The sequence below is a fragment of the Vespa mandarinia genome, chromosome 5, assembly GCF_050613455.1.
Source record: "Vespa mandarinia isolate Hongniang chromosome 5, ASM5061345v1, whole genome shotgun sequence".
NCBI classification, from domain to species: Eukaryota; Metazoa; Arthropoda; class Insecta; order Hymenoptera; family Vespidae; genus Vespa; species Vespa mandarinia.
In genome coordinates this window covers 4,995,001-5,020,000 of record NC_140814.1, presented here as the reverse complement: position 1 = coordinate 5,020,000, position 25,000 = coordinate 4,995,001, and the positions used below count along the sequence as shown (strand labels likewise).

At 33.0% G+C, this 25,000-nt stretch overlaps 1 long non-coding RNA gene across 2 annotated transcripts in view; it reads left to right on the top strand.

Moving 5' to 3' along the window:
• The first annotated feature begins 1,420 nt into the window (after positions 1-1,420).
• Positions 1,421-25,000, top strand: part of LOC118441614 (uncharacterized) — a 70,097-nt gene continuing 46,517 nt past the window's right edge. For both annotated transcript variants that reach the window (XR_014982184.1, XR_014982185.1), the window contains exons 1-2: positions 1,421-1,537; positions 3,474-3,581. This is a non-coding gene — a long non-coding RNA (uncharacterized LOC118441614). The remainder of the gene's footprint in view (positions 1,538-3,473; positions 3,582-25,000) is intronic.

Here is a 25,000-nt window from a genome sequence, read left to right as displayed (position 1 = left end):
ACAATGCAGTTAATCAAATCGTTATCCTAATGGCTTATCTTAATACAGATATTTCTCAAATTATATTCATTTACTATAACGTTCGCATTCCCGAATGAGATAATCGACAGCTCACTAACTTCACGTCAGTCATTGTGGAATATTCTCCGTTAAACGAGATCCAATTCCCAGTGAAATACATTTTGTTTCTTATCACGTATCATTTGGACAGTATCTATCGAGAGAATCTCAATCTTCATATTATGTCTAGAAAAGAAGAAGAAAAAAGGAGAAAAAAGAAAAAAAAGAAAGGAAAGAAAAACGAACGGACAAAGTTCATAAGAATTTGCGTGTTATAACCGCGAGGGAAATAAGTTTTACTTTTAAAAATTATCCTCGTAAATTTCTAAATAACGTAATAATCCCACGAGAACGAAGGGTAAAAATCCTTATAAACGTTTTAATAGCGATAATAACGATAGATCATCTGTTTAGATATAAATCGTAATAATAAATAAGAACGATGAAAAATGATAATGCGAATCGATCGTCGTGATTAATTCTGAATTCTAAATTGGATATGATTATATTGAAAAGTTTTGCTCGAATGAATTACCATAATAAATATACGGTAACATACAACGAGAGCTTAATAAATAATGTCATTAATAAGAAAAGAAAACATCGATTTGGATGATCACAACAAAATCCGACGAAATAAATTTCTGGGAAGGGAGGAGTCGTAGAAGAAGTGAAAAGTGGTGAAAAAGAAAAAGAAAAAGGGAAGAGAAAAAAGATTTTCTTTTGGAAAGGGGAAAAAATAATAACGTAAAAAAAAAAAAAAAAAAAAAAAAGAAAAAAAGAAAGAAGAAAAAGAAAAAGAGAAAAAGAAAACCAAAGAAAAATGTCAACAGTATCATAAATAAAAAGAGAATGAAAAAGAGGAAGTATAGAAGAAGAAGGAGAACAGAATCCTGGAGAAGACGTCGAAGGACGAACGAGAGAACGTCCGTCGCTTTTTCGCGGGGGACCTTTGCAGTGCGCAAGGGCGTTGGCGCTGATGACGGACGGGTAACTGGAAACGGCAGAGAGAGAGCGAGAGAGAGAGAGAAGAGAGAGAGAGAGAGAGAGAAGAGAGAAGAGAGAGAACGGGTGAGAGTTTTAAAGAGGGGAAAGGAGAAAAAGAGAGGGTGAGTGGAAGTAGGATGTGGCGCGTTGGAGAGCAGAGGGGGGTGCGCGGAAGGCGTCGAAGCTTCGCGCGAGGGTATGAGGAGGATCGACGAGTGAGAGAGGGAGAGAGAGAGAGAGTGAGAGAGAGGAAGGGATGCTTCGTAGAGGATAACGACGAGAGAGGGACGACGACGATGATGGTGGTGGTGGTGGTGGTGGTGGTGGTAGTGGGGTAGTAGTAGTAGTGGGTGGTGGTGGTAGTGGTGGTGGAAGAGGTGGTACAAGCAAAGACGAGTTCTCCCAGTCGCTCAGTCCGCGCCCCGAGACGCAATCGTACGCATGTTTATTTACTTGATCTCATCTCGTACGGACGACGAGATACTACGAGGTGTTTCCTTCTTACTATCTTATTATTATTATTATTATTATTATTGTTATTACTATCATTGTTGTTATTATTATTATTATTATTATTATTGTTATTATTATTATCATTATTATTATTATTATTATTATTTGTTATCATTATTATTACTATTATTATTATTATTGTTCATACAAATCTTTTCTATACTTCTCGATCAAAAATTCGTCGTTTTTTGTTTTCCTTAAAGAAAAGAATTTCGTTAACAGACGATCGAACGAGTCCTCGAACTTTGGAACTTCCCGCTTCCAATCTTCGTGGACGACGTTACTGAGAGAGAGAGAGAGAGAGAGAGAGAGAGAGAGAGAGAGAGAGAGAGAGAGAGAGAGAGAGAGAGAGAGAGTGAGAGAGAGAGTGAGAGAGAGAGAGAGAAAGAAAGAAAGAGAGAGTGAGAGAGAGAGAGAGAGAGAGAGCCGGTAAGGACTACACTTAGCGATCAACGTACTCTTCTATTCATCAATCGAACAATATGAACACATATTTTCTTTTTTCTATATCCTCGTATCTATCTATCTTCAGACGAAATTTTCTTTTTTCGTTTTTCTTTTTGTTTTTTCTGTTTTGTGTTTTGTGCTTTTTTCTTTTTTTTTTTCTTTTTCCTTCTCCTCTGTCAATTTTTATACGTATTATAAATAGATGCATACATATATATATTTAATAAAAGTGTGCGAATATTTAAGATAATTAATTAATCTGATACGTAGAAAAAGTTTCAGTGTTATTGAAGTGATCTTTGAAAAAAAAAAAAGAAAAAGAAAGGTTTCTATTTCGTTTTTGTGCCGTATATGTACATTGGACATATGTAAACGTTAACATCGGTTAAGTGACAAGAATGAGATCACCGTAGGGATGAGACCGAAGGGATAGATGGGAGGGTGTTTGGATTTGGGGACTTTTAATTACTTGAAATCTCATGGAATTCTCGAAAATTTCGATTAAATCTCGTAATCGTGTGAAAGATATCGTAAGCTCGTATTATCTTGATAAACTTTATTTTTCAATATGCATAAGTACATCTTGTAATTTCTAGTGTTAATTTATTTATTTATTTATCTATTATTATTCTCCTGTTTTTTTTTTTTTTTTGTTTTTCTTTTCCTTTCGTACGTCCTCAAACAAACCTTTTCTAGGTATATTGCGTCGTAAGTATAATATTTACATTAGAGCTAGTTAATGAACCTTCCGACGTATTTCACTTTAACTCGATCCATAGGCGTGTGTAGGTAGGAGGTATGACGCTAATTAAGCTTGTCGTTCGCGTTCTCCAAACCGACATCCGACTAACTAATAGGACGGATCGTGAGTCCTTTTACTCGGCCAGGGTGAAAACGAGATCCGTGACGTCTGTCGTTAGGTATGTCGATAGTATGGAGATAGTGATAGAGTGAAAAGAGATAAAGAGTAATAGAACGAGAGAGAGTGTGTGTGAGAGAGAGAGAGAGAGAGAGAGAGAGAGAGAGAGAGAGAAAGAGAGAGGATGTGTTCGTTCGAATGGCAACGGCGCGTTAATCAAAAATGACAGCGAGAATGAGAACACGTTATTATTTTCTTTTTCAATTTTTTTTTTTTTTTTTTTTTTTTTATATAATTTTTTTTCTGTTCTTTTTTTTTCCTTTCTTTCTTTCTTTCTTTCTTTCTTTCTTTCTTTCTTTCTTCTTTTAGTCACGTCGACATTGAACGAGTTTGACGCGACAGGATTAATGAAACTTCATTCTGTTTCGACGATTGCAAAATCATTCTATCGTGGCCACGTGTTTTATTATATTTCATGGATCCGTTTAACGTGTTTCGAGATCCCTTTTTATATTTGTTCTTACTAGTATTGCCACGAAGATATTGATCGATCGTGTTTGTTTGCTCCTTATAAATAAAATAGTAAGAGGAACATTTATTTTTATAGTACTCTCCTTGTTACCCGGCCGCATAACCGTAAATTTCTCGGACAACTTTCAAAGCTTAAGAGGAAGAAGCCCCGCGTCTATACGTTTACACGAGAATCCTCGAGAGAGTAAGTATGTAGAAGGAAAGAAATAGATAGAAGATAGTATTGGATGGGGGGGGAGCAAAAAAAAAAGTATATATATATATATACATACATGTGTATATATATATGTATATATACTTATTACACGGCTTTTCGTAATATTTTGAAAACGCGTTATTGCGTCTACATTTAATATCAGGAGCAATTTAACGTCGTTTAAATTAAACGCATATCTACGTACGAATCTATCTACGAAGCAATTATATATATATATATATATGCGTTTATGTATATAAGTCATATTAATCCTTTGAACGGCGAATACTCGTATCTTCTATCATTAAGTATCATTAAATTGATTTTTAAAATATCATAAATAGAATTAAAAGGCAATGCATGATTTAAGTGCAAAAAGAGTTTGAAGAAACTATTATTTTAATAGTTAAATTAATGACAAAATAGATATTAATTTGACCCTGAAATTCAAAATGTAAATACGTGTACGTTCTTATTATTACTACCATTACTACCACACTACTACTACTACTACTACTACTATTATTACTACTACTACTACTACTGCTACTACTAATATTACACCACTACTACTATTACTACTATTACACATTGATTAAGGTATTATGTAAACCTGTGTTCCTACTGTACAAAAGATTATATATATCCATCGCTTCGTTATCTTTGAGTACGAGCTTTAATACCCATCGTCCTGCCTATCAATCATAGCTTGATCCAGTCTCGAGTCTTTTCTCTACTCGTCAAGCATTAACTCATATCAACAAGCACACGCACGTATTTAATCGAGTCAATCTCTCCCTCGTCCTTTTCATTCCTCCTCGAAGAGAAACATTGACGTTCGTAGATCCTTAAAGTCTACCCCACCCGTGGTAATGCTCGAAGCGTACTAATTACTCTCGTATATTACTTATACCCTGACGTTTTCTCGTTAAAATTGATCGAATGTTAAAAAAAAAAAAAAAAAAAAAAAAAGGAAAAAAAAGAAAAGAAGAGATTTAAAATGAGAAATAAACAAAGAGCGTTTGAAGAAATTCAAAAAATACGGTATATGGGAAATGATCCTGGAAGAGGGGAAAAATAATGTAAACAAATATAGAAATAGAAAATTCGTCGGAGTCGGAGGAATGGAAAAATGAATGCAGGATAATTTTTCATCTCGTCTCGGATATGCCGCTAATTAATCCATGGCACATGACTAGAATCCGTGGACCTATGTTGGTTGTAATAATATCGTACATGTTTGCGGCGACGTTTGCTAAACGAAAAAAGTACATCGCACAAATATATATATATATATATATATATATGTGTGTAGGTATACGTGCGCACATTCGTAATTTTCTTTTTTTTCTCTTTTTTCCTTCCTCTCTGTTTCTCTCTCTCTCTCTCTTTCTCTCTCCCTCTCTCTTTATCAATTTTTTTCTACTTTTTTCCTTGTTTTGAAAGTTCGCTGATTAAGCTCCATAAAATTAAGAGATGGTTCTTGGACCGTGGAGTGCTTTATAGTTGACCGTGTATTTGACTGTAGAGTGCCGAATTATACGAGAGGAAAAGATAGAGAGAAAGAGAGAGACAGACAGACAGATAGATAAAAAGAAGAGAAAAATAAAATGAGAGAGAGAGAGAGAGAGAGAGAGAGAGAGAGAGAGAGAGAGAGAAAGAAAGAGATAAAGATGAATAGAAAAGAAAAACGACGGAACGTTTTGAGATACGCTCGAAGAGAAATTCGAGTGATGTCGATATAAATTTAAAAGATATCTTATCGATATTTTTTTTTGTTTTTTTTTCTTGGTTTTTTTTTTTTTTAATTTATTTATTTATTAATTTTTTTGATGTTTTTTTTTTTTTTTTTATCAATTTAATTATCCTATCCTCTTAGTGTTATTGGAAAATGACCAAGACGAATCTATTTTACCTTGCTTTATAATCGGATGCTTGAAATATTTCAATGGCATTGTTTAGCTCTTGACTCTTGGAGTTTCCTAAACTCCTTTCTAAGCGGGCTTTACTCCTATCTAACTTAACTTTGGTAAAGTCTTATCTTTCATCAAGCGTAAACAACGTTGCTAGTCATCCAATGATTTTAAATCCGGACGTCCCTTCCTTTAACCTATTATTCCAAGAATTTTAAGGAGATGCTTTCTATCTTTTAAAGGAGTCCGAGATTATGCAGGCACCAACGGCAATGCGAAACAAAGCAAACATCGCACGTTTGTTTACTGCACATGCCACGTAAACAAATTTTCGTGCAACGTACCAAACGTTTGAGTATGTGCATACATACACATACACATATATATACACACACACATATATATACATATATACATACGTACGTACGTAGTTACTTACATACATAACATTAGTGTACCTTCATTTTCAGATGCGTGCGCTCCCTTTATCTGACTAGCACGAAATTATACGCGTAACGTTCGATCTCTTGCACATTTACGATGCTCGCTGGCTCGCTTGAACACGCGATCCATAGAAATAGAGAGAACAAGAGTGAGAGAAAGAGAGAGAGAGAGAGAGAGAGAGAGAGAGAGAGAGAGGAGAGAAGGTGGAGGGCGGCGGAAGGGGAGAAGCGAGTATGCTATTAGTATGGAAGGATTGCCACTTTGTAGATTCTATTTGCTCGAGAAAGTCCATTTGCTAATTGGAGAAACCGTCCTCGGCATTTTCAAAATCGAATAATTAGATGACGCACTAGCGATTCGCGTTAATACACCGAGCTTTTCTCTGTTAATTGACCATATCCGCAACGCGTAAATGCTTATTAGCTATTACAGAGAAGAGATAGGAAAGGAGAAAGAGAGAGAGAGAGAGAGAGAGCGAAAGAGAGAGAGAGAGAGAGAGAGATGGAGAGGAAATGACGAGATTCTCAGTAGTTCGAAGAAAGGATGACTTAGGATATTCTACATGGGGATACTAAATTTCACGGAGACAATGTGATATTACGATCGAACCTGACGTAGATTAAGTTAATTTCTTGTCTTCCTCGGTATAATGTAATATAATATATGACGTTAGGCCTTGAAGGATGTATCTTGCGATGGAAATACGTACGTCTTTCGTGTTTTACCCGAATTATCTTGTCGATTAGGTTGGTCTGGTCTCTTTCATATTTCATCATTGATTAATTTTATAATGGTCTACTTTGTTTTCACCAATTAAACGGATGATTATGAAAATGGCTTATATGCATATACAATGTGTCCAAGAATAAGTGGGAAATATTTTAAAGATAATTTCAGCGATATGAAAAGTCATGTGGAAGATATGGTTGTATGAAATTTTTTTTGTTTTTTTATGCGCTAAAGTTATATTACCTTATTTATCTTCCCTCCCTCTACTCCCCCCCAAAAAAAATATATATTTTCTTTTTTATATGTTATTATAGTTGAGTGAGTTGGAAGAAATTTAATTTCAGATATATTATTAAGGGTATTATAAACCATACGTATTGATCGACGTGTGACACATAAGTGATTGATAAATGAAATTTTTTTGCTAATTTTATTTCTCCCCTTTTTTCTTCTTCTTTTTTTATTTCTTTTTTTTTTTCTTTTTTTTTCTTTTTTTTTTTTTTTTTTTTTACTTCATCAACTTTGATAATTATCGGGACGATGGAAGTATTTTGTTCGATGGATAAAAACGTGTGATGAAAATAATCTCCTTATATATATATATATATATATATCATATGAAAAGTATTAGTGCTCTCGGGAAAAGGATATTCGGTCCTAGGGTTCGTAAAAAAAAAAAATGCTTACTTTGGGGAAAAAGATCGAGTGTACTTTCGATCAAAGTCTCGATCGAAGTTTTTCGCCACGTAATGTTCGTTCCTTACTGCGCGTCCCTCAGCGCAAATTCGTAGCGTGTCAGCTTGAAGCGACGCTCTCTTGAAGGAAGGACAGAAAAGGGGAAGAGAGAATTCTTTCATCCTCGTGATTCTATCCTACTCTATTGGACGAGGGGAAAAAAGAAAGTAGAAAGAGCACGACAAATTATTATTGAAAAAGTTGCCAACCTTTCCTCTTCATTCTTTTTCTTCTATCGACAACGATAATTTGCAGTTGCCTAGCTTCAACCATAAATAACTCATTCCATTTTCTTTTCCCTTCGCTATTTATTCTGATTTTGTTGCTTTCACGAAGACTAACCTCTTTGATCTTTCTGCATTCATTCCATTTCCTTTACTTCTAAATATAACTCGTCGTCCTTATGCTTTAAGATTATTATATTTCAACTGTGTTTACTCTCATCTTCTTTCTTTCTTTCTTTCTTTTTTTTTCTTTTTCTATTTCATCGATTGTCTCTCTCTCTCTCTCTCTCTCTTTCTCTCTCTCTTTTTCGCTATCTCTTTTTCTCTCTCGATCGCCAACCTAATTAGATTTCTACGGTGAATCTTCGAAATTCTGAAAGCTCTTGCGATTCTTCGACAATTCGATAGCTTCTGAGAATCTTTTTTAGAAAAATAAAATTTCATGAAACATTCGCTATATGCGTATGATTGAGTGATAAAATGTGAGAAAAAAATGTTCCCTTTTGAAAAACATCTCGAATCATTGAAAATAACACGTTAGACACGTGTCAATTTGATTTCAATATTTGTGACATTTGATTTTAAAAATTTTAATATATGCTATCATATGTAAAGCAATTGAATTTGTTGGCTCGACGTTAGAATATATTTCATAATACTACGTAACATTGGATTTAAATGAACGAATTGCGTGTTTATGTTATTTTCATTATGAGATTCTTTTAATAAAATTAATCGAGTTAATTACGTCTTTAATGGGAATACATTCTATGAGATTAAGAGAAACATTTTGGATGTTTCTTCGATTCAGTAATGTAATCTTCTTTAGATTTGGGATTTTTAGCTTGTCAAATGATGGTACTTTCGCTTCTTACAGAAAGAAAGGTTACTGGCCGGGATCCCACGCGTTTCAAAAGAGTCCTTTAATCCCAGGGAAAAAACTAGTTTCAGATTGGCCACCCCGATGCGATGGCTTTGAAAAACATTTGGGTGTATGTTGAATTTGCTTTGTAGCAACGGAGAAAGAAAGAGAGAGAGAGAGGGAAAGAGAGAGAGAGAAGGAGAATAGAGTTGGTTGCCTTCAATCTCACTCAGTATAGGGCAAAGTTACGCCGTAAATCTCGTCTGCTATCTGAAAGATAATTTTCATGTGGATCAAGATAGTTGATATCGAAGTATAGGCATCTATGATCGAGAATAAAGTTATATTTTATCTATTAAATTATTTAATATCCACTGTCGGTCTGTGATAAATATCGATTTGATTTATATACGCATATACATCGATAATTTATGTGTATATATATATATATATATATATATCTACGCATACATATACCTATATGTATTATATAAAGAAAATCGATAATCTCTCTCTTTCGGCGAATAATATAATTGATGTGAATGTAGATGTACATGAGACATTTTTATCTCTTATATGTATAAACGCAATATGTTCGACGTTACTTCATATTTATTCATCACGTGCGTTGCGTTCTCTTATCAAAGGTAAGAGGAAAAAAATGCTTTTCCAATTTCACAGACTGGACTTGGTATCAGGGCGCCAAATCTTTTTTTCTGTGGTCCTTCGTAATTAAACTCTTGCAGCGAGTCGAGTTCATTAATCCCCCTTAATGAAACTCGTTTCATCCGGCCCGTTTCCAGATCGAATCGATCCGCGCGCCTCGAAGCGCTTTTCATTACTCTGACCTATAACTATGAGCTTCCATCTCGTGCGATTCTATTAAATTCCAACGATTTTTGGAAGTCTTGATTGTTAAAACATTGAGATGAACATTTCTGAACGTTTCCGAACTCCGATTATTAATTTTATCGAAATGAAGTTACGATATCTACAACTTTCTTTCTCCATCTCTCTCTTTCTCCCTCTCTCTCTCTCTCTCCTCCCCCCCCTCTCACTTTTTGTTTCTATTGCTTAAAAAATTAAGTAAGTACAAAATCGATCGAGAATTATGATCTAAATTATTAACCGGATCATAATTCAAGTCACGGAGAAAACTAATCTAAACTTTTCCCCCTGAAAATCTTTACGATCGTGTGAATCATCGGCAATTTTCTACTTAATCCACAGCTACTTCCTACCGTAAATCTTGATCGTTTTTGGGTCATAGTGGATTTCGTTTCTTTCTTTTGACCCTCTTCTTTTTTTTTTCTCCCTTCCTTCCTGCCTCTCTCTCTCTCTCTTTCTTCCATTCTTCGAGAGATCTTACGTATTCCATGCCGATGGAATATCTAAGATAATTTAACATTTTCTTCCATCATAGTTAAGATAGATAATCATGCTAGTTGTAATCAGTATGATTATTTTAAAATTCGTTATAGCATTAATAAAAAATGTCTCGCATAAAATGTCTACGTAAATACGCTCGGTAATATTGCCAACGTGTCTGTCTGTTTTAGAAAGCATAATGATAAAGCTGTAAGGTCGTAGACGCTATAACAACTTATCTAGATTTTCGCGGAAATTATTGAAAGAGAGAGAGAGAGAGAGAGAGAGAGAGAGAGAGAGAGAGAGAGAGAGAGCGAGAAAATAAAGAAAATATGAAAGAAATTGAAGAAGAAACTTACGTATGAAGCAGAGAAAATATTAAGTTGATCAATTTTTACAAAAGGAAAAGACTTTTCGTATTTACGATTTTGTTTTTCCATGAAGATGATTATTGTCGTTCTTATAGATCGTACATATATATATATGTATATATCGGTCAGTCCAAAAGTTCGTGCGCATTTTGCTACATACATACATGCTATACTAATGCGCACGACTGACCTAATGCATACGTATATACCTGTTTTTTATATTCAAAAATTCAACGATTAAATATTCACGATTATTTTCATTCTAAGATCAAATTGTGCTCGTTTGAATTCATTTAATTCTCATTTTTATCATTGTCTTTCATAATTCCTGTCTGAATAATTTTCTCCTTTAAATATCATAATCCTTAATACGTTGCATTAATAATGCAGAAGTCGTCGGTATGCTCCTTCGGGTGAAGGATGTTACCGGTTTAGGTTTGCTTCTATTTCAATTAATGCCCATTGATTTGACGATGCGAACACGCTCCTCCCAGTCATTACGTCGTATCATAATTTGCATGAAAATTCCCTAGCGATGCTCGTTATCCATGGGAGACAACGCGGTGATCGACGGAATACAGCTCGAGTGATACAGGACAGTTTGTTGGACGCGTATGGTTCTAACAGCCTTCATATAAATTGATCATTATAGATACCGTGTCTTCTATTTTCTCTGTGTCGTCAACCTCTACTACTAATCTATTGCATTTTAATTCCTCGGGAAGATCCTATTAAAAGTCAAACGATTTTTCCGATATTTACGATAAACGATAAAAACTTGATGAGCATCGTGAAAGTTGCCGATATTAAAATATGTTTTATAGTTTTATTGTTATAACGAAAAGACGAGGGAGAGAGAATGGGGGGAGAGAAAGAGAGAGAGAGAGAGAGAGAGAGAGAGAGAATTAATAAATTATATGAAAAATATTATGCATATATCGTATAGATTTTTTTACGATCGGTCAAAAATTCAAATTCTATATTTCCTTTTCTTTACGCTATAAGGAATAAAACACGACTAAAGGATATAGGCTGATCATCCTTGTAGATCTTCAAGAGTGAGGCTATTCGACAAGATTGAAAGTTCTTTGGAAACCGAGAAAGTAGATAGTGGCAAGGTTCCAACCACCTATTAGTAGAAGGATCTATTAATCCTTATTTATTTCACGATTTCTCTTACTAGGCGAACTATCGATCTCTACTTCCTCTTTCGAAAGTTCCACAGTGAATTCTTAAAAGAAAAAAAAAAAAAAAAAAAAAAAAAAAAGTATTAAAGTTTGTGCTTCGTCTAAGTTTTTGAGAAAATAAACCGTGATCGAGATCTCGATTGTATCCAAAAAAAAAAAAAAAAAAAAAAAAAATCATTTACAACTTTTATTCTTGGCTCATCTCTCTGTTATCTTTAAATAATAGCCATTGTGTCTCCTTTGCGTCACTTTTGTGACGTCCCTTTTTTATTTCCAATCCCTTTTCTCTCGTGAAATAAAAGAGACGAAAGCTCATTTCTCAGGCTCCATTTATATATCCAATGTTTCGGATTAAATTACGATATCGTAGTTACCCTCAACAAGCTTCATGGATTGCTCACTTGACTCGTCGATCAGTCTTCCCAACCGACGGACGTGATTTATGAAATGGATCTTCCTACATCTTCAATCTAATAATAATAACATTACATTTCCACGAAGTCGATGAGTGAGATTAATAAATAATTAATCGAACGATAGAGTGTGTACTATAATTGCAGATAGTCTAGGCTCATGCAATCGATATGTATATATGTATGTATGTACGGATGTATGTATGTATGTATCTATGTATCTATTTACGTATCAACGTCATTTGTGCACGTCGATTAATTATTTATCCTACTACATTCATCCATTCACCGCTTCACTGCATTCGATACCAAATTACATGGGCTCTCGCATTTCTCCGTTAAGCGCTAATTTAACTTTGACACGCAAAACTTCGCTATTATTCTTTGCGTATTTATCAAAAAAAAAAAAAAAAAAAGAAAAAAGAAAAAAAAACAAATAAATATAAAAAGTAAATGAAATAACGTTTGCTATGCATTTTTTCTTTTTTTTTTTTTTTCTTGGTTTTCTTTTTTTTTCTTCTTCTTCTTCTTCTTCTTCGATGTCGTCTATAACAAATTTCATTTACGTATGCGTTTATATATATATTTATGTCACTATCGTATATACGAATGAAGAGATGAAAAATATTTTCATTGTACGACGATGTTATTGAAAAATGTCGTAAACTGAAAGTAAAAGAATCATTCAATTCACCGTATTCTCGGACGATAGATCGATCGATCCATCAAATTTAAGATTTATTCGTTCGATCCATAATTCGACTTTATTCTTACAGCCGTACGATCATATCTCGTCGAAGTTAAGGATGCCAAAGTCGTCGACTCGCCCTTCTTCTCGAAAGGGCTTTAAAGATTTAGAAGGATTTCAGATCGTAAACTTGCACGTACAAGAGAAACGCGTAAAGAGAAAAGAGAAAAGATTGAGAAAAGTGGATAAATGGAAAGAAAGAGAAAGAGAAAAAGAAATTCATCCTAGACCGCAGATTTTATTTTCCGTCATACAAATAAGCTTCCCTTAGTGTTTACTCATTTCTGGTAAATAAGTATCGTATCTCCTTTCTTTCTCTTCTTTCTTTCTTTCTTTTTTTCATTTTTCTTGTTTTCTTTCCTTCCGTTCAATTACAAGATTTATTTATAATTCTTCACGTTTTCCTGCCATTAGCGTTTTTTTTTTTTTTTTTTTTTTAAGTCGACGATGTTCCAAGGTTACTAAGGGTGTTAACTGTTTGACATTTGTAATCTTCGAAATAAAGAAGTATATTTCAATATATACATATTTACATACGTTGGATATTTTACGTATATTATCCATTTTTTTTTCTTTTCTTTTCTTTTCTTTTCCTTTTTTTTTTTTTTCCTTTTCTTATTTTATTCTTATTCCTTCATATCTCGTTAACGAATAGTAAACATGGGTGTACTCTCGTTAAAATATTTCATAAAATATTTTCCTGCGAATCCGGGATGTTTAAGTTTTGGTTTAGGATGTCAGAGGGAAAAAGAGAAGGAAAGAAAAATAAAAAAAAAAAAAAAAAGAAAAAAGAAAAGAAGTGCAAAGACAAGAAGGACGTTAAAAGAACAACGCGAGAGATAATCTAGATGAGAGCAAAGGGAAAGGAAGAAAAATTCATTTTGTTCGGAGTTTTGAACGTTCGTTTGTAGTACAAAAGAAAATTAGAGTGCGAAGAATTAAAGGATCAGAAGGACTTGGCACTTCGACTGATCGCATTCTTAACTTACATAACGAGATAGAAGAAACGTAATTACGTACGATCCCTGTATAAATGCAAGACTTTTGTTAGTGTTTATAATATTCGTTAATTATTCGTTTGTAAACGTTGATCATTAAGAAATATCATTTTAAATATATAATCGTTGATGAGATACTTCTTTCGTTTAGCTCGTATAATTATGATATTTTCTTGTTGCAAATTGCAATGAGAATTTGATGGAATGATCGTGAAACTTTATAAATCCAAACAACTCGTTAAATCTTATTTATCGAATTCTGTACTTTTTTTTTTTTTTTTTTTTTTTTTTTTTTTTTTTAATTTTCATTAAAGCTTCGTATATACTTATATGTAGTCGATAAGATTACTATACCATGCTACTTTATTACGTACTTCAGATTATTAGAAATTACTTGTTATAACTGATTATGTGTACTTATAATTCCTTTTTTGTTTTCTCTCTCTCTCTCTCTCTCCTCTCTCTCTCTCTCTCTCTCTCTCTTTAACTTATAAGAGAGGTAGAAGGATTCAAAACGAAAAAAATGAAAAACGGAAAAAAGAAAAGAAAAAACAAAGAAAAAAAAATAAAAAAGAAAAGAAAAAAGAAAAAGAGAAAAGGGAACTCGTGTGTAAAGTACGAGCATAACGTAACGTAACAGGTGGTCCTCTTCGGCGTCGTTAAGTATGCTTTTACACGTTTTCTTCTCATCAGTGTGACAAGGATTTCCAAATGAATATTAGTAGTTAACAACGGGCACGATTTTCACCGTTCAATTTTTTTTTTTCTCGTTAACTTTTACGAGAAACACCTGTCAACAAACTAATTAATAGTATGATAATGGTGGGGTGGGGCGGGGAGGGGAGGGAAAGTGGGCAACTCGTTCAGAGAGATAAGAGAGAAGTTCAAACCACTCGACTTATAACTTTCTAAAGTTTTAATTTTTTTTTTCTTTTTTTTTCTTTTCTTTCTTTTTTTTCTCCCTAGTATTTTCCAAGTAATTAAGTAGAGAGTTAATTGGTTTTTTTTTTTTTTTTAGCAAAGTGGTAGAACAAAAAATACGCGCGTGCTTGCTTGTACATCTTTGTACATCCAAGGATTGTTATAATCCTGCAAAAATTTTAGGCCACTCACGATAACCCCCGGTGCAAATAATTGCACATTATCGCGGCCATCTCGATTCGATGATTTCTATTGTCGGTCGCAAAGCTGATACCCGCAATCCCATTCGTGAAAGGACAAGAGAAAGAGAGAGAGAGAAAGGGAGAGAGAGAGAGAGAGAAAGGGAGAGAGAAAGAGAGAGAGAGAGAGAGAGAGAGAAAGGGTTTGCACGAACAATTCCGTGGCTCATTGTTCGATAGCAATATCGACGCCGGAAAGGTTAGCCTTATGGTAGAGGAAATCCGAGTGGATATCTCTTATCGCACTCAAAACAGACCGTCTCAGTTTGAGTTCACACCCGGCGAACATTGTCGAAAAGAAAAAAAAGAAAAAAAAAAAAACTTCTCCCTATTCTCAACGAACGTTAAAACGCCATGTGTCTCGCGTTTAATGGAAAAAAAATCCAAAGTAATTTTTATAACCAATTGAAAAATTCAGATGTTGACTTATTTCGATATCAATCGAATGGTTTTTATTCTGTTAAAGTATTTCAATAATTTTCTATATTCGATTGAAAAGAAAGAAAGAAAGAACGAAAGAAAGAACGAAAGAACGAAAGAAAGAAAGAAAGAAAGAAGAAAGAAGAAGAAAGGAACGATCTCGTGTTCGATGATAAAGAAAAATGAGAGGAAAAAAAAAGAAAAAATAAAAAGAAAAGAGAGAGAGAGAGAGAGAGAAAAGAAAAAAGTATATAATATGTTTCGTAGTAGTGAACGTTGTGAGAAAAAGAGTAATTGATGTTTCGAAAGTGATTTAAACGATAGGTTCCGTTTACTTAGGACAATATTTTGTTAAGGGGTGTGGGGAGGGGGTAGGAAGATGGGGATTCTCTTGAAACATGATTGATCGTATAAGCTTGCATTTTGTTAAGTTGTTTCAAGTCACGTAATACCTACTTCAAGACTAGAGATGTGTCGTTGGATTTCGTCGATGTCAAAAGATCTTTAATAGCTATATAACTTCTGTTAGAAAATCGTGATTTAATCGAGATTTTATCACGTTAACATATAATATCTCTTTTGATTATTACGAAGGATGATTACTTTTTTTTTTTTTTTTATTATTATTTTTTAATTGCTATTATTATTTGTCATGTCATTGTTCCAATCAAGAGTACAAATGATTAGGATCAAATAATAAAGTTAATTACGTTCTGGCGATACGTTAAAGAATGGTACACATCGAAGGGGACAATAATCGATCTTGAGAAGAGAGTGTATACCTATCTACATGAAGTAGATAACTCGGGCAGAGGTGAGCAAAGTTTTAATTGTTATAAGCCTGATTAGAAGCGATTAAAGAGGGACCTCACCGTCCATAATTACGCTGCTAAACTAATGTCAGATGGCATTTTCTCACATGGGTATTCTCTGTAACATAAATACATAACTAGAATTTCCTTTTGACTACTTCGATGCAAAGTGCGGTACTAGAGTGAGAGTGAGAGAGAGAGAAGAAGAAGATATTACCAAACGTAAGTTAGACATCAAAACACCTTATTGTTCCATTTATTCATGCATACAGAATTCCGCTCCAGTTGGAATAAACGCTCTTGCACGTTGCTATGCGTAAAAGCCGACGCGGTTTATTCCATTACTCGGTAAAGCCAGACTTCTTCGTGAGATAACTATAAGCTCGTGCTGTTGATCCTAATTTTATTGTTATTGTTCGTTTATAAAAAGAATTAGGTTATTAGTATGGAAACGATTTTTCGTGAGGCAAGTTACGCGGATAGAAAGAAAAAAAAAAGAAATAAATAAAAATAAAAATAAAAATAAAATAAAATAAAATAATAAGGAACCGTGAGAGTGTTCAATATAAAGGGACACAATTTTGTGTTTGAACTTTCTTCTTTTTGTTTCATCTTTTCTATTCTTTTAATGAAGAAACACATATCTCAGATCTATTCAATTTATTCATTATTCATTCAACATTTTACATACATATATCTACACATATAGAGAAAGTTTCAGTCACAGAAATTTCATTTCGTAGTAAAGCAAAGCTTTAACGTCAAACTCAAAGCAATCCGATCGATATTCCTGTCTATATTTATGATTGAACACCCTAGTCGGAAAATTGTATCAGCGAAGAAAATCACGAATGGTATATAGATATATAGATATGGATATAATATTACACAGGTATAAGATAGCATGGTTTGGTTTTTTGTATGTGATCGGAGGCGGGAGGGATTAGTAATGAGGGGTACGAGAGAGGCAAGGGTTTAAGAGGTGCAATAGATGGTAAGTATGTAAATGAGATGAAGCTCGTAAGGCTTTGCATCGTAAAGTTTAGAAGCTTTCCCCCTTCATGGTATCATTGTGTATTCCCATTAGACTCGAATCATTATTAGATTAGACGACTTAGAAATATATTGCGCGTGCAGAAAATAGTAACTGAAAAAAAAACATTAATCGCAACTCAACGAAAGAGAGAGACAAAGAGAGAGAGACAGAGAAAGGATAAACATTAATAGGTAAAAATTTTAAAGAAAATATCAGACAAATGCAGAGAGAGAGAGAGAGAGAGAGAGAGAGAGAGAGAGAGAGAGAGAAAGTAAAATTATAAAATGAGATAAAGGTCGAAAGGCAAAGATTATTCGTGTACTTGTCCCACGAGAAATATGTTTTAACCTAAGCCGGATAATGTCGTACCATATGTCGTTCCTCGTGGCACATCGTTCCAGGAGCACGAATTTTCGTCGAGAATGTATTGCAGTACTAACTGTGTAAGAGCCTTTCAATTCCTCTAGTTGCTCTAAGGAACATAGCCTATAGCAAAGTCTAACGAAGCATTTGAAATATGCCTCCCGTATTATATACCATTATAACTTGCCTTTCTTGTTTCTCTTTGATTAAAACTTCGTTTACTAGTTGAATTTTGGATAATTTCATATTCAAAGATGAGCCATCGTAAAATTATTCCATTTGCCAACAACAACAATAACAACAATTATCAATTCTAAATTCTCGATATCATTGTTAGAGATAAAGAATACCCTTACATCGAATCATTATCATTATTGTATTTTAATTAGAAAGAAAAAAAAGAAAAAAAAAAAATCATCTAAGTTCTATTATCTGTTATATGGTAAAATTACGTGAACGCCTTTTTTTTTTTTTTTTTTTTTTTTTCTTCTTGATAAAAATGAAAACCAAAATAGAAGATAAGGTTCAATCGATATCTATACTATATCCAAAAAGAAATTGGAACGATTCGTAGAATTTTTTCTTTTCATTTCTCTTTCTTCCTTTTTTCCTTATCTAAGAAACTTTTCATAAGATTATTCTCTGATAAACTGATAACAATATATACCTATTCGAAATCGTTCGATTCCCATGTTCATTGACCATAATCCAGAACGGCAATCACGCGTTACGCCGTTCCTGACATTTTATCGATACAATCGTAAACTATAAAGCGCAAAATCTGCAGAGTAAGAATCGAAAAATGCTGGTGGTAAGGGAAGTTTAGCAATAAATGTGAGAGGGGATGGGGCGGGATGGGATGAGGAGGGGGAAGGGTGGCTTGGGAAGGAGAAAAGGGTATGGAACGAGCACACGGGAATGGAAATAAAGTGGATCCGAGTAGTGGACTGAGGATGGTTGAGCGACGGGTGGAGGTGGGGAGGGGGTTAAGGGAAGAGAGAGTGGGGGGAGAGGGTGAGGGAGGGATAGAGAGAACGGATTGGACTATGCTTTGGCCTGTGAAGATCGATTCGCTGATATCGAAGGACGAGAGACGCAAATAAATAAAAGGAAAAAAGAAAGAAAGAAAGAAAGAAAGAAAGAAAGAAAGAAAAAAAAAATGAAAAGTTCCGCACGTACATACGTGTGTAGGTGCGACGTATGGTATCTATAAGCGTGTGTGCTGCACGTTCTCATATATTTCCTTACTCGAGACGTGAGTTACGTTTCTTTCAAAAGCCACGAACGGTAAACAGAAGCATTAAAAGCGGTTTCCTTGATCCTTCCTTCCTTTTTCTTTAGGTGATATTAGTCGGATAAAAGATAGTCGGCTTATTCGATCGTGGCCTCGTATACGAGCGAACAAGTGTAAAGATAAAAAAAAAAACGTTGGTAATAGATATGGAGTAAAAGAGAAAAAAGAAATTCTAACAATCGAAGAGGTCATATACAAAAAGAAAAAAGAAGGGAAAAAAAAAAAGAAAAGAAATATATTACTAACTACTATTAAAACTTTCGTATTTCGGTGAAAAGGTTAAAAGCATTCTGAAAATTCGATAAACGATTCGGATCGATCCGATCGATCGATCGATCGATTCAAGAATTGCATAGAACTGTTTTACATGCCGACATTACATGCTTGTTTATCTCACGAAAATGTTTACATCGGCATGGTAGCGTGAAAAATCTCGATTGGTGTTAATTCGCATTTTTAATCACATTGTGGTATTTTCGATAACAACATTCTCCATATTTCCAGAAATTGAGACGTGATATTTTTTCGTAACACGTATTTACATACATACATACATAGTTCTGTCCAATGTCACACGGTACATATATATATATATATATATATATATATATATATATATATATATATTTATATGTTTTGTAAAAGATGGTCGATCGTGGTAGCACGTTTCCGCTTGAATGGGAAAATTTAATTAAGTAAATGCAAATTGCACAGTCACGGAACGTAAGAAGAAAGTTAAATTCGTTAGGTAACTCGTATGTGTTCCTACGTAGAGTCTTACTACGTTATGGACGACGCCATTGGGTGTCGCCTGGTCGTTCGTGCAATCTCTGAAAATATTCTTACTTTCGCCCAAACGTAATATCGTTCTGTTCTTTACAACGAAATAACATTTTTAAAGCGCATGTAATCCGAGATCCAACACAAGATGCAAGACTTATTGCACGTACCTGTGCGATAGATAAGAGCGTGTTGTAATAAATATAAGAAATATATATATATATATATATAAAATATATAATATGATGTATATATATATATATATATATATATATATATATATATATATATATGTACTCTCTCTTTTTCTCGCTCTCGCTCTCGTTCTCGTTCTCACTCTTTCTCAATCTCAATCTCAAAAATAATTCACCGAAGGAAATTTTTCCAAGAGAATTCTGCCACGTGTAATAAGTTTTTCGCCGATAGCAAAAATGTTTTTCATTTTTCCATTCTTTCGCGTAAAGTAGAGCGCGATATTTTCTTTCTCTTATTTTCTAAGAATTGCACGCGAGAATAAAGATGAGATATCATACCTGTATTATGAATCTAAACTACGTTACCCGTAATAATATTATCTCGATGGTTTTGCTCTTTTCGAATGTATGATAAATTTAAATTATTTACTTTATGTTAATTATTTGAAACTCTATTGGATTTATACAGAAAAGCTAATCTTTAGTAATACCTTTCTGTATCTCTTTCTATCTTTCTCTTTCTCTCTCTCTCTCTCTCTCTTTCTCTCTCTCTCTCTCTCTCTCTCTCTCTCTCTTTCTTTCTCTATCTCTTCTTTATTTCTTTGATTTAAATAATATTTAAATATTTGTGATATTCAAGGATGATTTCTTTTAAATAATAATTGTTTATTTCTCGTAAAAAAAATAGAACACATATATAATAAAACAATAATATTAATAAATTGAACATAGACAATTTAAAATCCTTTCATCTTACAACATATGAATATTATTCGGGAACTTATAATATACAATAACTAAATAATATTGATATCATGCTTTTCTTTATGTAACATATATACATACATACATACATACATACATACACAAAACTATTAAAGGCAAATATAATTACACGAAATATCAATAGTTTAATTGCGATAACGCGTTATATGCATACATATTTTTCCTTTGTAAAGAAGATCATTGCTTTTACAATAATGTACATTTGTAACACACATATAAACTTCTGTTATTATTATTGTTGGAATTTTCAAGTATAGAAAAGTACATGGATAAGTGATATCAAACCTGTGGAATGTTACAGTTGTTTCTTTTTATCTCCTCATGTTTGCATAATATTTTTTAAAACGTATTCGTCTCGTAGCACGATTATGTCCGTATTGTTTTATTCGCTTTAATATATTCCCGCGGTTACATCTCAATAACAATTCTGAAAATAGGTAATGATAGAAAATAGGTTAATGCAGCCTTACGAGTTTTGATGATGATACGTAGTTAAAAGTTACGTTCTTTTTCTTATTTCTTATTTCTATCGTATTCTAGCACAATATGTTAAAAATCTTTTATAACATTTCGCATTAAATTAAAATTTATTCTTTTGAATAAACAATTAAAAGGAAGAGACAGATAGAAAGAGAGAGACAGAGACAGAGACAGAGAGAGACAGAGAAACATCAAGCAGAAAAAGGGAATTAGTAGCAATTAAGTTCAATGGAGCAGCTTAACGATGAACCGGGTGCGAGAACAGAACATTATTTTCATCTCAAATCCGCGAGAGAGAAAGACAAGAAAAGAAAAAAAAAAAAAAAAAAAAGAGTGATATAGGGAAAGGATGTTTCCCAGTCGTATATAGAACAAAATTGCGTTCACGAAATTATAAAATACATCTGTTTGAAAAAGCATTCCTCTTTTCTTTTACTTTTCTTTTCTTTTCTTTTCTTTTTTTTTTCTCTTCCTTTCTTTCTTTTTTATCATTCGCAGAAAAATTTTTCGTAACAAGATTAGAATGTTTTCGGGAAGAATTTTTGAAAAGTAGACAAACAAAATCGGGGAAAAATCGAAATGTCACGTCGTTCATTCGTTCGTTCGTTCGTTCGTTCGTTCGTTCGTTCGTTCGTTTATTACCGACAATCGGAAAATCGTTTTTGTCATCGTACGAATCTGCATTCTTCAAATCACCGTAACCGCAACTAATTTCGAATTTCCGATAAACGAGATTACGTAGGAACGTTCCGGAACGATAAAGCAGACCACTTTGAAAAGCCACAGTTTGGTTATAGCACACGTATTACTTATCGTTACATTTAGATATTATATAGTAACGCATTTCGTCGATGTAATCCACGTTAATTTTCTATCATTATGAAATAACTTCGTTTCTAATTTATTATCTTCATAGAAGATATATATATATATTAGACTATTATTAGAAACATAATAATTAATAATATATCATGTAGTTGATAGTATCTATGCAGGAGAGAGAGAGAGAGAGAGAGAGAGAGAGAGAGAGAGAGAGAGAGAGAGAGAGAGAGAGAGAGAATATAAAGGAATAAAACACTTATTGCATATAATAAAAATCATTGCGTATAATAATGAAACTAATGATTTTGTTTAAATCTTGAAAAGTTTCGATATCGTGTTTATAATAGAGATACGATAAATAGAATGTTTTTTTTTTTTTTTATGAATATACGTGAAACACATTAGACGATTTATAATTTACAATTACAATGGAAATAAAATCCATTTCTCCATTCTATTTCTTTTTTTTAAAGAATATCGTCGTCGTACTACTACAAGTAGCAATGATAAAAGAGTTACTTAATTTGATTCGTAAAATTCAAACGTTAAAAAAGCTTGACTAATACGTACTTACATGTATATAATACATAAATACGTTATGTGTGTATGTGATACAATCTATGTGTTTACTATGTCGATTGGACGCGCATTTGTCTGTAAATTCTTCAAATAGATTTGAATTAGTTTTAATGAATGAAATATCTAAGCTTTCGGGAAAGTATAGTTTAGAATAATAAGTAGTATTTTAACGATGATCGAAATTAAATTAAATTTTTTTTATAAATCTTGCTTTTTTTGTTTTGTTTTCTTCTTCTTCTTCTTCTTTTTTTGTCATATTAAATTCCGTTTGGTACCGTGTGGTTCTATTTACACTAAATAACTCTGTTATCGAGCGAACGTGTTCACGACAGGAAGCAGACAGGATTACGTCTTTTGAAGTAAGTACATACACCGACGGGAACGTGGTTCGTGTTTGATCAACGATGTATCTCTCTCTCTCTCTCTCTCTCTTTCTCTTTCTCTATCTCTATCTCTATCACGTTTTCTCTCCTTTTCTTTTTCTACGATCAAAGATTTTCCAAAGCTAAGCAGACTCTTGAAATCTTACATTTGCATCCGTAATTCGAGCGGTTTTCCAAAGATATGCGTTTGTGGGTAACCACGGATTATTTCGTTCATCCACATAATGTAAACCATAATGTTTATATTTAACATTTAATCGTAAAAATATTTTGACAAAATTTTTTTTTTTTTTTACGAATTATCAATTTGCCTTTCATTCAAGCAATCGCAATTATTATGAACAATGTTAAAACGTGATATATCGCAAAATTTCTCGTAATATTATCAACTGATGAATAATTATCGATTATATCATTTTTAATATCGTGTAAGATTCATCGTTCAAGTCACTTGAAACTTAATGAAACATTGTCATACCAACTGACAATGTAATATTATCAAGAAATTATCAATCGCGTATTTTTAATTTCAATCGTTTTTCTTTCATATCGATTATTTCGTTATCGTTAATAGTTTTAATTATCGTTATATTGAATATCAAAAGTATAAGAATTTCTTCGTTAAGAAACGATAAATTGTTTCGATCGAAATAATTTATTAACTTTTTATTCATCTTACAATACTTATTTTACATTATTTACAATTGTCACACGTTACGTTTAATTTATAAACGTGAAAATGTTTCTATGAATTTTAATTAATTTATCCCCAGGCTGAATTTGCATATTTTCAAAAGAGCATCCTTTTATAGTTAGACAGTTAGGTAATTGTTGCTTCATCGACAACGATACCGTTGTTGTTTTTAGAACAAAGTTGTCAGATTCGATACCATCGTTATACTCAACAACAATGAAATGAGCTCAAGGTGTGTTGAGAGGAGAAACTAGTAGAGATGAGAGCGAGTTGAGCGAGCGTTAAAACTAAGCCATTCTGTATAACTCTCTCTCTCTCTCTCTCTCTCTCTCTCTCTCTCATTCTGTATAACTCGTACGGCTCTTCGGCTCGCGGAAATTTGCAATTGCTTTGAAATTAGTCTAGAGAGCTTTAGAATAGTGAACGAGATTGACTAAGTGACTAGATAGATATTCTCAGGACGATTGACCTTCGAACTTTTTACAATATATAAGTATATATTTATATTACATGGATACTATTTGGATAAATACATATGTACGAGATATACGTTTCCGACGATAATCATTTTCATTTGTGAAAGTATGAAATTGAATGTAATTTTCATTAAACAAATCGTATTGTTTCGAAAATATTTTAGAAAATTTAAATCGTTCGTCGGTTATCTTAGAATTTTATTAACTTTATATATATATATATATATATATATATATATATATAGAGTTAATAAAATTTTGTAAGTATCATATGATATATCTAGTTGGATCGAATAATAGATTATTAAATTTTATTTGATAAAAAAAAAAGATATGAATGACGTGAAACTAGTGGATATTGTATAAAAATTGTTTAAAAATCAAATCGATTGGATGTGAACGTAAATAAATTGAATACGTAGATTTAAAGGTGTTTGATTCGATATGCGAAATCAGAAAAAAAAAAAGAAAAAAAAACTCGAAGTTTTTTTCTTTTTCTTTCTTTTTTTTCTTTTTTTCTTTTTCCCTTTGTTCACAACTCCGCTTATGTATATCGTTACGAGTATTTGTAATTAAGTTTTGTTATTTGTTTTATCAATATACGAGTACGTAATTATTTACTCTCGATTAAAGAAACCATGAAGATATAGAGGGATGATTTATTTGTTTTTTTTCTTTTTTTTTTTTTTTGTTTGAAACTAATCTGCGAATATGTCGCGTTACGATATGTTAGGACAGATCAAAAGAGAGAGGGAGAGAGGGAGAGAGGGAGAGAGAGAGAGAGAGTCAGGAAGTATGAGAAAACAAGGAAAAAGTGAGATTTGTGAAAATCCGCGTTAAAGCTTTTTCGCAAAGCTTTCCCTCTTAATCTTTACGAACTCACTCACCATTTACCATCTTTCTCTTTCTCCTTTTATATCTCTAACAGTCTGTAACCACTAGTCGAAACTTTTCGAAGACTTCCAGCGACGTAAACGATGTGCCACTTTCTCTCTCTCTCTCTCTCTCTCTCTAGGAATTATTTATGAGAACGTACATACAATGAACTAGCTCTCTAGGGAACTATTCGATCGGTGTTTCCAATTTATTGACTTTGCGAATAGAGATCCAATGATTCATAGTAAAGAGTATAAGGG